The sequence below is a fragment of the Lepus europaeus genome, chromosome 3 (genome assembly GCF_033115175.1).
Source record: "Lepus europaeus isolate LE1 chromosome 3, mLepTim1.pri, whole genome shotgun sequence".
Classification (NCBI taxonomy): Eukaryota; Metazoa; Chordata; class Mammalia; order Lagomorpha; family Leporidae; genus Lepus; species Lepus europaeus.
In genome coordinates, this window is record NC_084829.1 from 49,138,114 (window position 1) to 49,149,762 (window position 11,649).

The 11,649-nt window shown below is 38.8% G+C and overlaps 1 pseudogene; it reads left to right on the top strand.

Annotated features, from left to right (window-relative positions):
• Positions 1-6,171: 6,171 nt before the first annotated feature.
• LOC133756538 (small ribosomal subunit protein uS2-like) lies at positions 6,172-10,329 on the top strand (annotated as a pseudogene).
• Positions 10,330-11,649: the final 1,320 nt, after the last annotated feature.

An 11,649-nucleotide genomic window follows, 5' to 3' on the forward strand; every position in this document is an offset into this window, starting at 1 on the left:
CATTGAGGTAGAGATGGAAATTTCCTAAAGGCAGCATTTTGGGAACAGAAAAGTGTGTCCATGGAAAGCAATCCATAGTCTCTTATTAGGGGAAAAAGCAAGGCCAGTTAATGTTTAGTATGTTCCCTCTGATTTATAGATCTGTAATATATAGATACAAGTAAAAGAAAATCATAGAACTATGGTACATACAAAACATCTGAAAATAAGCAGTACAAGATGGCCACAGTACTTACAGTAGAATATCATTTGCTTTTCTCTTTTTGATTATCTGTAGCTTCTGAGTTTTATTATTCATACATTTAACTTTGAAATTTTAAAGGTTATGTTTAGATATTTATGGACAGCCTAATGAACTGGGAAAGTACAAGCATACATCAGAAAAAATGTGGAAAACATAGTTAAATGTCAAGCTTATTTTAGTACAAAATTTTTTTGAAATATTTACATACATAAGATTTCCTAAAAATTCCTGGAGGGGTGGGTATTTGGCCTGACGGTTAAGAAACTGGTTGGAATTCTCGGATCCCATATCATAGTGGCCTGGGTTTGAATTTGAGCTCTAACTTCCTGTTATTGCAGGCCCTGGGAAGCAGTGAGGAGAGCTCAAGTAGTTGGATCCCTGCCACCCATGAGGGATACCTAGGTTGACTTCCTGCCTCTAAACATCACCTGGAAGGCCATTGTGGGCATTTGGAGAATGACCAGTGGATGAAAGTTATCCCTCTCTCCCTCTCTCCCTCTCTCTGTCTCTGTGCTTCATAAATAAAAATTTTAAAGTTCATGGAAAATGCATACTGTGAAAAAAATATTTCAAAATTAAAAACACTAAAACAAACATCTTTTAATTCCACTTTTTCATGATTTTTCTGAAGTGCCCTACTATATAAAAGCTTATAATGTGTGTATAACTCTAAAAACACACTTGACATTGTACTAACCAATACTTGTCATCAGTCTTCTTTAGTAAACTTTGGGCTCCTTAAGGTTAGGGAGAGTATTTTGTTTTATACTTCTGGATACTCAATTCTTTTGAAAGAAAAGAGCATGAAATTAATGTACATGCATATCATCAAACTTAATCACTATCACAATTCTAATCATCATTATCCCCATTTTACAGATGAAAATAATGCTTAGACATATTAAGTAACTCAGATAATGTCCCTCAGTTAAAAAATGATGGGAATTTTTTATTTAATGGAGGATTAAATTTGTGATTATAATGTAAATTGAAAGTATGTCATTGAAATGTTAAAAGAAAAATAAGAAAGGAAAGAGGCGGGAAGGTGGGAGTGAGAGAGAGAGGGAGGGTAGGATGGGAAGTATTATGTTCTCAAAACTGTAAATATGAAATACATGAAATTTCTTCCCTTTATATAAATTTTAATTTTTTTAAAGACTTTATTTATTTGAGAGGTAAAGTTACAGACAGAGAGAGAAAGAGACAGAGAAAGTTCTTCCATCCACTGGTTCACTCCCCAAATGGTCACAACAGCTGAGTTGGGACGATCCAAAGACAGGAAACAAGATCCTCCTCCTGGTCTCCCACACGGGTGCAAGGGCCCACGCTCTTCGGCCATCTTCTACTGCTTCCCCAGACCCTAGCTGAGAGCTGGATCTGAAGTGGAGCAGCTGGGACTCGAACCAGAGCAGTCAGGACTCGAACCAGTACCCATATGGAATGCCGGCAACACAGGCGGAGGCTTAGCCTACTATGCCATAGCTCCGGCCCCAAATTTAAAAAAAATTTTAAAGAAATGATAGAATTCAAATTCAGATGCACATCTGTCTGGCTCAAAAATTCTATTGCTGCTAAATGCCGCTCTCTGTTAAACAGAAGAAAGGAAGGGAGAGGAGCAAGTCATGTGGACCTGGGAAATGATTAAAGTTACAATGTTAAGCAAACGAATAAAATATAAAATGAAACTTCACTACTTAAAATATATACAGAAAATATGCATATCCTGATCAAGAATGTTGTCCCTCACTGGTCTATGCAGATTAGAGCTAAATTACTAGCAATTAAGAAAGTTGTAGTAGAGATTTCTATCCTGGGAGAAGATACTTTTAGGAGTTACCAGGGCCTAATCAACTTGTCTTTCCTATAATTTATTAGGACAGTCTCCTGATTTTTTAATGAAGTTCCCAGATGATTTTTAGGGACAGAAACTTGTTTCTTTCCTTTAACATGCTCTTTCATTTGGCAGCAAGGCATCCCAAGAGTACATGAATAAAACAGCAATCAGAGGAGGTTTAGCAGCTGTGAAAGAATGAATGAACCAGAAAAGAAAGGTCTTTTACTGCAATATATTAACAAAAATCATAATTGTAAGTGCAGTCCCAAGGTTTTATGGAGCGTTTTTAATAATTAACAGTTATGCCATTAGTAATATCCCTGGGGCATTATGCTTGACTACTGTTGTAACTTTAATTAAAGAATGTAGTCCTGAAGGTAAATGCTAGCAATATACAAGGAAAGTAGGACAGCACTGAGTTCCATAACAGTATACATGAAGTAGCCAGTTTCATTTCTCTGGCTCATATATATTTTTTTAAATTTGTATTTACTTGGAAGGCAGAGCTAGAAAGACAAAGGCAGACAAAGATCTACCTGCAAATTCATTTCACTAATTGAAATACCTTCAATATCTTGGGCTGAGTCAAGCTGATGCTAGGAGCCAGAATCTCAATCAAGGTCTCCTACTTGAGCCATCACCACTTCCTCCCAGAGTGTACCTTAGCAGGAAGCTGTAATTAAAAGCAAAGCCAGGATTCAAACCAAGAACTTGGAAAAGGAATACAGTCATCCAAAGTAGTATCATAAACCCTGCACCAAATACCTGCAACTAGAACTCATATTTAACCAGGTTTGATTAAGCCAGTTACCATGTAGCTCAGAAATATGAATATGAGTTAGAACACTCTATCAAATAGAACACTCTATCCAAGTAGAGTCCTAATTTGCCCTCCCTAACTTTGGGACAAGTGCTGGGGCATGAATGCTGGGAACAGAGAGAGGTAGAAGATCCAGGTTGTTCATTCTTTTGGTGTATTTCTCAGACACATATCTGAAGATGACTGCTCCATTTGGAGAATGTACCTTGGTCTTTGAATTCCTAGTTCATGGATCACACAGACATTTTTAGAAGTATCATGTATAGGTGTCAGTGTTGTGGCATAACAAAGCCGCCACCTGCAATGAGGGTATCCCATATAGCTCAAGTCCCAGCAGTTCCACTTCTGATCCATCCCCCTGCTAATGGCCTGGGAAAAACAGAGGAAGATGGCCCAAATATTTGGGCCCCTACTACCTACGTGGGAGACCTAGAAGATGCCCCTGGCTCCTAGCTTCCAGCTGGCCTGGTTCTGGCCATTGTAGCCATCTAAGGAATGAACCAGCAAATGCTGTGTCTGACCTGCTCCCTGTGACTCTGACTTTCAAACAAATAAATAAATCTTTAAAAAGAAAAGTGAAATCTTCCCAAGCAAATAATGAGAGTTGAATCTGAAAGATAAGTGCTTTTTTAAAGTACTATGTACAGTATTTATTAAATGTCACTTATTGAGGGCCAGCGCTGTGGCACAGTGGGTTAAAGCCCTGGCCTGAAGTGCCAACATCCCATATGGGTGCTGGTTCAAGTCCCAGCTGCTCCACTTCCAATCCAGCTCTCTGCTATGGCCTGGGAAAGCAGTAGAAGATGGCCCAAGTCCTTGGGGCCCTGAACCATTGTGAGAGACCTGGAAGAAGTACCTGGCTCCTGGCTTCAGATCGGCGCAGTTCCGGCCATTGCGACTATCAGGGGAGTGAACCAGCAGAAATGTCACTTATTAATTACTATAAGTTTTGGCATTACAGAATAAAACAACTATCTTGAATTCTCATAATATGAATTTGTAGAAAATAATGTATCTTACCAATTAGTTTACTTTTTTATGTTTTATTATCCAGAACCTCAAAGCCTTACATTGTTACAAATATCGCAAAATAAATATGTCTGCCAGAAGTTAACTATTGTCAAGTGCAAAAAAATTTGACAGAATAAGACAAAGAGACATAATTTACTCCTGAGAAGTCTTTTTGAGAAACCATAATAAAAGATGAACTAAATTGATATTCCAGACACTGTGCTGAGCTCAGTGAGATGAATAAATAACTCTTGATCACAAGGAACTCATTGTCTATGGAGAATTTAGTTCTGTGAATAGATAATTACAGGATTATGAGGTGAGCGCACCGATGCAGACTTGCACAGGTGTAATATGTACACCAGGGAACAATCCCTAACAGACCTTTGGGATAGTGGAAGGGCTTTCGGAATACCTACTTGAGCGGAGATCAAGGATATGTATCTGTGTTAAGCATGCAAAGGGTGGAGGTGGAGTAGAGTAGATGGGGAAGGACGTGTCAGGCAGAAGGGGTAACATGACCAAAAACAACACACTGACAAAATATGGTGGGGAACTATAAAAGCTGTACATTGTTAGAATACAAATGACAGAGCAGAGAATGAAGAGACCAACAGCTACAAAGCTAGGCAGCGGATAAACTGTGAATGAGAGTATTTGTCCTATGGAAAAAAAAATAGGATGTAGCAATCAAATAGTCTCATAAAACCTGAACTTTGTATAGATCATTTTGGTAGACACCTGGAAAATACATGTGTAGACTAATTGCTATAAGTTGATCGAGCAACATGGGAAAACAGGATTTTGAAAGAAAATGAAGAACCCACTAAAGAAGTTCAAAGGAATAGGCAGAGAATTATCAAAAGAAGCTATAGACTGTGGTGCTGTTATCAAAGAAACAGGATGCCATTTTGAGAAGTCAAAAGAGATCGACATTTTTAGGAGATAAATATATTACCCTGATTGCATATTACACAGTGCATACATATATCCAGGTATCACAGGCATGCTATAATATCTACAATTTTAATGTTCAATTAAAATTTTTAAAATGTATATTAAAAATGAAATTTTCTAAAAAATAATGCAATAGTAGCAAGTTAAATAAAATAACCAGAAAAAGCAATGACTGAAAATGTCGAGTGGAATTCTAATTAGGAAATTAGTAATGCCTTCAATAAGAGCAGTTTCATTTGAGCAGCTAGGGCAGAAACTAGAGAACCATGGAATTTAGAGTAAATAAGGAGTGAGAACAGGTGACAGAGAATGCTCATTTGGAGTTTTTGAACATTTGGAGAAGAGGAGAACTATTGTGTGACAGGGAATGCATCTCTGGGCAAGGGTATGGGTGGAGGCTGAGAGAAGTGGGTCAGTAGAAAAGGAAATGTTAAAGGATATAGAAAAGAGGAGGAGATATCTAAAATGGCAATCTCACAGATGAGGTATGAGAAAATGAGATCTTAGAAGGTAGAGGGGCCAGCGCTGTGGTGTAGCGGATAAGGCCGCCGCCTCCAGTGCTGGCATCCCATATGGGCGCTGGTTTGAGTCCCGGCTGCTCCACTCCCGATCCAACTCTCTGCTGTGGCCTGGGAAAGCAGTAGAAGATGGCCCAAGTCCTTGGGCCCCTGCACCCGCATGGGAGACCTGGAGGAAGCTCCTGGTTCCTGCCTTCGAATCGGCACAGCTCCGGCCGTTGCAGCTAACTGGGGAGTGAACCATCAGATGGAAGGCCTCTCTCTCTCTGCCTCTCCTTCTCTTCCTGTGTAACTCTGACTTTCAAGTAAATAAATAAATCTTTAAAAAAACAGAAGAAGAGGGTAGAAAGGTAGAAGGAGCAACCAAGTCACCCAGAAATAGGACTAAGGAGCTGAATGAGTCTATGTCAATGGGGAAATGAGAGAAAGCATCAAAGCCTCATTTTTTTACATGAAGAGGCGACACGGGTGAAATATTGGCCAGTGATCAAAGGATGAATTTGGTTTGTTTGTGTTGCTTACACTTTAGAGAACAAAACGCTAGGTTAGCATAGTAAATTTTTGTTAATTCTGAAGAATGTGTGGAATACCATCCTCTTACCATTTTCACAATCTTTACCTTCATCCTAAAGGACTGAATATGCAACTTCTCATCTTTAGAGAAACACACTCATCAAATTCAGCATAAACACATGCCCTCCAGGTGGGCGGTTTGTGGATTCTCAGAGCAGCTGTGCAGTCATCACCTGCACTAAGATTTGATGTGCTGTCAGTAAGTCTTACGGCAATGGGGAATGTCAGGGTTTCCTCCTCAATGGTACTGTTAGAAAGAACATTGCCTGTTCTTGTTTAATTAATATTGATTTCTCTGAAACATTATTACTTTCAGATCTTAAAATTTGTTTTAATTCATTGAGTTAAAAAAAAAAAAAACCTTTGAAAGTCTTACAAAGAGAAGGGCTGGCTCTGTGGCATATTGGGTTAGGCCTCCACCTACAGCACCAGCATCTCATATGGGCACTGGTTCAAGTCCCAGCTGCTCCGCTTCCTATCCACCTCTCTGCTTATTTCCTGGGAAAGCAGCAGAAGATGGCCTAGATGTTTGGGCTCCTGCACCCACATGGGAGACCTGGAGGAGGCTCCTGGCTCATGGCTTTGAATCAGCTCAGCTCTGGCCATTGCAGCTATTTAAGGACTGAACCATTGGATGGAAGACCTCTGTCTCTGTCTTTCCTTCTGCCTGTCTGTAACTCTGCTTCTCAAATAAATAAATAAATATTTTAAAAAGTCTTACAAAAAAAAGCATTCTTTCCCACATTTTTGGTTAATGAAGATGTTGCTACTTGTTTATATCTCATTCATTTTGTGTTTGACCTGAGCATTTGTCTCATAACACTTTGATGAGTTATATCCAGTTTGTAATAGGTGACAAAAGTATTAATCTGCAGTATCTGAAACCAGTAGGTCTGTACTAGCATCTTTGTTTAAAGTAATTGTTATGTCTCTATTATTGTTCCTTCCCAGGCCATTTGAGAATAAGGCCAACACCAAAAACAACACCATAGATCCTACAGAATAGGAAGGGATTTAAACTACGTATGATGAAATGGACTCTTCCTGACTCAAATATTTTTTCATTGATGCACCAGTCTCCCACTGCTCTACCTCGAGAGCCCAGTGCTATAAATATTAACCTCTACATCTTTCTGTAAGATTTGTTTATTTATTTATTTTTTTTTTTTTAAATTCAGCATTTTAGAGAGAGGAAGGGAAGAAAGAGAGAACGGTATCTTCCATTTGCTTGTTCACTCCTCATATAGCCACAATAGCCAGGATTAGGCCAGGCGGAAACCATGAGCCAGGAGCTTCATCTGGGTCTTCCCCATGGGTGGCAGGGGCCCAAGCATTTGGGTCATCTTCTGCTGCTTTTATCAGGCCATTAGTAGGGAGCTGGCTTTAGTCTGGCCAACGTTAGCCATTACAGCCGCTTGGGGAGTGAACCAGCAGATGGAAGATTTATCTTTCCTTCTTTCCTTCTCTCTGTTAACTCTTGCTCTCCATACAGAGTAAACCAAAGGGTAACAGGAGAACAATTCAATCATAGGGCTGCTGGTTTTATGACCTAAACACACAAGCTAATTCTACTTAGAACAATGAAATTTCCTTTTCTCTCCCTACTGCCCTGAAGAGACATCACTGTACTAAATGATAGAACTTTAGACAATCAATTTGTACTCATCTATGGTCCACCTTGATTCTGATGGGCTCTCTGTCCTAGAATGGTTCTCCTCTGAGTCGTTTGCCAAATTTTATGCAGGGGCTTGTGAGGGTCACCATATTTGCTTTATTAATACATTTGTGTATGTAGTGAGAGAAAAAATACAGTGTAAAGGGGAAGACTTAATATAGACACTTGGGAACTGAGTAATGAAAAAGGTAAATTCTAATTTTCTTGAGAAGAATCAATATCATATTCACTCAGAAGCAGACAATGGCTTTAAGACAAAAAGAAACTATCACATGAAATAAATTTCATCAAAAATCATCTCAAGTATTACTACTGGCATGTGTAATATAGATCATAAACATCTTGTCATTATTAGCCTGGTACATATCAAAGTGAAAATGCTGGAGTGGGCATTAAGAAGCTGCTTGGGATCCCACATCTCTTCTCAGAGTGCCTGGGTTCCAGACCTGGCCCTACTCTCAATTCCAACTTCTTACTAATGCGCACCCTGGGAGGCAACAGGTTCAAGTACCCGAGTTCTTGCCATGCATCTATGAGTCGTGAATCAAATTCCAGTCTCCTGGCCTCAACCTGGCCTAGCCCTTGGTGTTGTGGGCATTTGGGGAGTGAACCAGTGGATGGAAGATCTGTCTCTCTCTCTGTCTCTCTCTATCCCCACTTCTTCTCTCTCTGTCTCTCTGCCTTTCAAATTAAAAAAAGGGAAAATGCACAAGTGGTTATGACTCAATTTACTATATAAAATTTAAAAATCCTACTATCCTTTCATGAAATTAGACTGTGTGTTTATAAATATAACCATTAATATATAACACAATGGCCCCAAAACTCTGGATGTTTGTATGAAATATTGTAATTAGTGTTTGTCATTTTTCAATATCTGGTAACCAAACATTTTACTTATTAGAAAGGAATCCTAGGCCGGCGCCATGGCTTAACAGGCTAATCCTCTGCCTTGCGGCGCCGGCACACCGGGTTCTAGTCCAGCTCTCTGCTATGGCCCGGGAAGGCAGTGAAGAATGGTCCAAGTCCTTGGGCCCTGCACCCACATGGGAGACCAGAAGCGCCTGGCTCCTGGCATCGGATCAGCGCGATGTGCCGGCCTCAGCGGCCATTGGAGGATGAACCAACGGCAAAAAGGAAGACCTTTCTCTCTGTCTCTCTCTCACTATCCACTCTGCCTGTCAAAAAAAAAAAGAGAAAGGAATCCTACTCTTGGGGTACTTGTAATGCTTTATTCTTAATTTGGGTATTGATTATGATGGTGATCAGATAATAAAAAAAATCACTGATCTGTGCACTTAAGTGCATTTCTTGGTATGTATACTGTGTTTTAATAAAATGGCTTTCTAATATAATGGAATCCTCAGTTCTAAAGTAAAGAATTAAAGCTGAGCTTCCACCCGTCTCTTACTATCTTAAATATATCTGGCGTAAGAGCACCAGAGTCAGGCTTAGCATTAACCAATAGCTATCGCCACTGAAATTTTTGAAACCTTGTATTATAATGCAAACAAATTGAACAAGCAAGCTACACAAGTTCAGAGAAAATTAAGACCTCATTAAAATAACAACAGAATCCAATATACAAAAAGAACTGTACGCCATGACCAATAGTTTAACATTTGAAAAATCAATGTTGTACACTATCAGAATAAATAACAAAATTTAGATGATCATAATATATAAAGGAAAAACACATTTCACAAAATCCAATACTTGTTAGTAATAAGAATGCTTGATAACCTAGGAACAGACAGACGCTTTCTCAACCTGATAGCATGGCATCTATCAAAAAAAAACTACACTATCATCATACTACTCACAGTTAAAGACTAAATCCTTTCCCCCTAAGACCAAAAAGAAAACAGAAATGTTCAAATGGAACAGCATATCTACAAAAGTAAATGTGATGGCAACTACATCACAAATCTGAAGAGGACCTAGGAGAAGCTTCTGTTGAGAGCTCCTGCTATTGTTGCCATTGAAAACCCTGCTGTTGTCAGTGTAATATATTCCAGGAACACTGGTTTGTGCAGAAATTTCCTGGTGCTACTAAAGCTACTTCTATTGCTGGCTGCTTCACCCCCAGAACCTTCACTAAGCAGATCAAAGCAGGCTTCTAGGAATCACATCTTCTGGTGGTTACTAATCCCAGGGCTGACCACCAGCCTCTCATAGAGGCATCTTTTGTGAATTTACCTACCATGGCTCTGTATAACACAGACTCTTCTCTGTGCTACATGTGTAACACGGACCCTCCTCTGTGCTACGTGGACATTGCCATCCCATGCAACAAGGGAGCCCACTCAGTGGGTCTGATATGGTGCGTGTTGGACCAGAAGGTTCGTCTTTTGTGTGGTAATATGTCCTGTGAATCCTTGGACATGACCAGTGAGAGGTCATGCCTAATCTCTGCTTCTACAGAGATCTTGAAGAGATTGAAAAAGAAGAGCAGGTTGCTGCTGAAAAAGTCATTACCAATGAGGAGTTTCAGGATGGATGGACAGCCCCAGCTCCTGAGTTTACTCCTATACAATCTGAGGCTGAAGACAGATTTGAAGGTATGCAGATTCCCTCTGTGCCTGTTCAGCAGTGCCCCACTGAAGACCGAGTGCTCAGTCTGCCACTGAATATTGGTCTACAGTACGCACTGCTCAGGCCACTGAGTGAGTAAGGGCAACCACTGAGCAGTCTTAAGCTATTTTTCCTCATCCCTGAAGAAACAATGGAAATGAGGTTGACAGAAAATAAACACCAGTTTCAAAAAAAAAAAAAAAAAAGTCTACTCTTGCCATGTCCGTTCAATATCGTATTGAAGGTTCTGGGTAATAAACAAGAAAAAGGAGTAAAATGCAACCAGAAGAGAAGAGAATGAACAAAATTACCTAGATAACATGATCTTGCATATAGAAAATCCTAAGAAATTCATTTAAAAAATCTAATTGACCAGATAAATACATTCAGTAATTTGTGGAGCACAATAAAAAATCAATTTCTATACATAAACTATGAATAATCTGAAAATGAAATTGAGAATACAATCCATTTGCAAAAACACAAAAAAGGAATAAAATATTTAGGAATACATTTCATGTAAGAATGACAAAATGTCTCTCTTAAAAAACTGCAATATTATGTTTGGAAGAAATAAAGAATTAGTGCTTTCTCAGCACAGCTGCAGTGAACTTGAGAGTGAAGCAATAGTATTGTGTATCTATGGATGGTGATGATGGTGGCAAGAGGAACTGATGTCTGGTGAGCCCAAATCCAGTGAGAATGATGCAAGGAGCATCATCACAAGTTTTCAGAGGATGGAATTTTTGCTGTTGCATGACTCCAAATTTTTACTCAAATTCTAAGTCTATTTCTTCAGCTTTCCCTTAAATTCAAAAACCTATTGTATTGCCTTCTTAAAAAAAGTTCCATTTTGCTTTTTGGATCCTAGAACTGTTACTTGTATAATTTTCCCTATTTTTTTTAATTACTTTGCTTATTTCCCTTTTAGTAGGAATGAAAGTCCTTATAATTCTTAAAATATAATTTCCAGATACTTGTTCCTTTCCACAATAGACTTATACTTAACAATAACTAGATTAGCTATATATTGTCAATTCTATTTTAATAATTGAGGAAACTCAAATTGTAAAGGATCAAATGATTGATTAAGAGTGGATAAATTCCAGATGAAAATTCTGATCCACTATTTAGGAACCCCAAACAATTCCTGCTATACAAAGCTCATTTTTTTTTTGTCTTCTAAACACAGAAAGCAAGTTAGCTTGCCTCTCCCTTCGGAGAATGGCTTTGATATCAACAATACCTCTGAACGTTTCCTTGTATCCCTTTCTTTTTGTTCTATTTGTTCATTTGCTAAAGAAACAACATGAGTTCAACCCCCTTCATTTATTTTGAGTTACAAAACATTATTTTTTTTAATTTTTTAAAACTTTTATTTAGTAAATACAAATTTCCAAAGTACAGTTTATGGATTACAATGGCTTTTTCCCCCTCCATAAC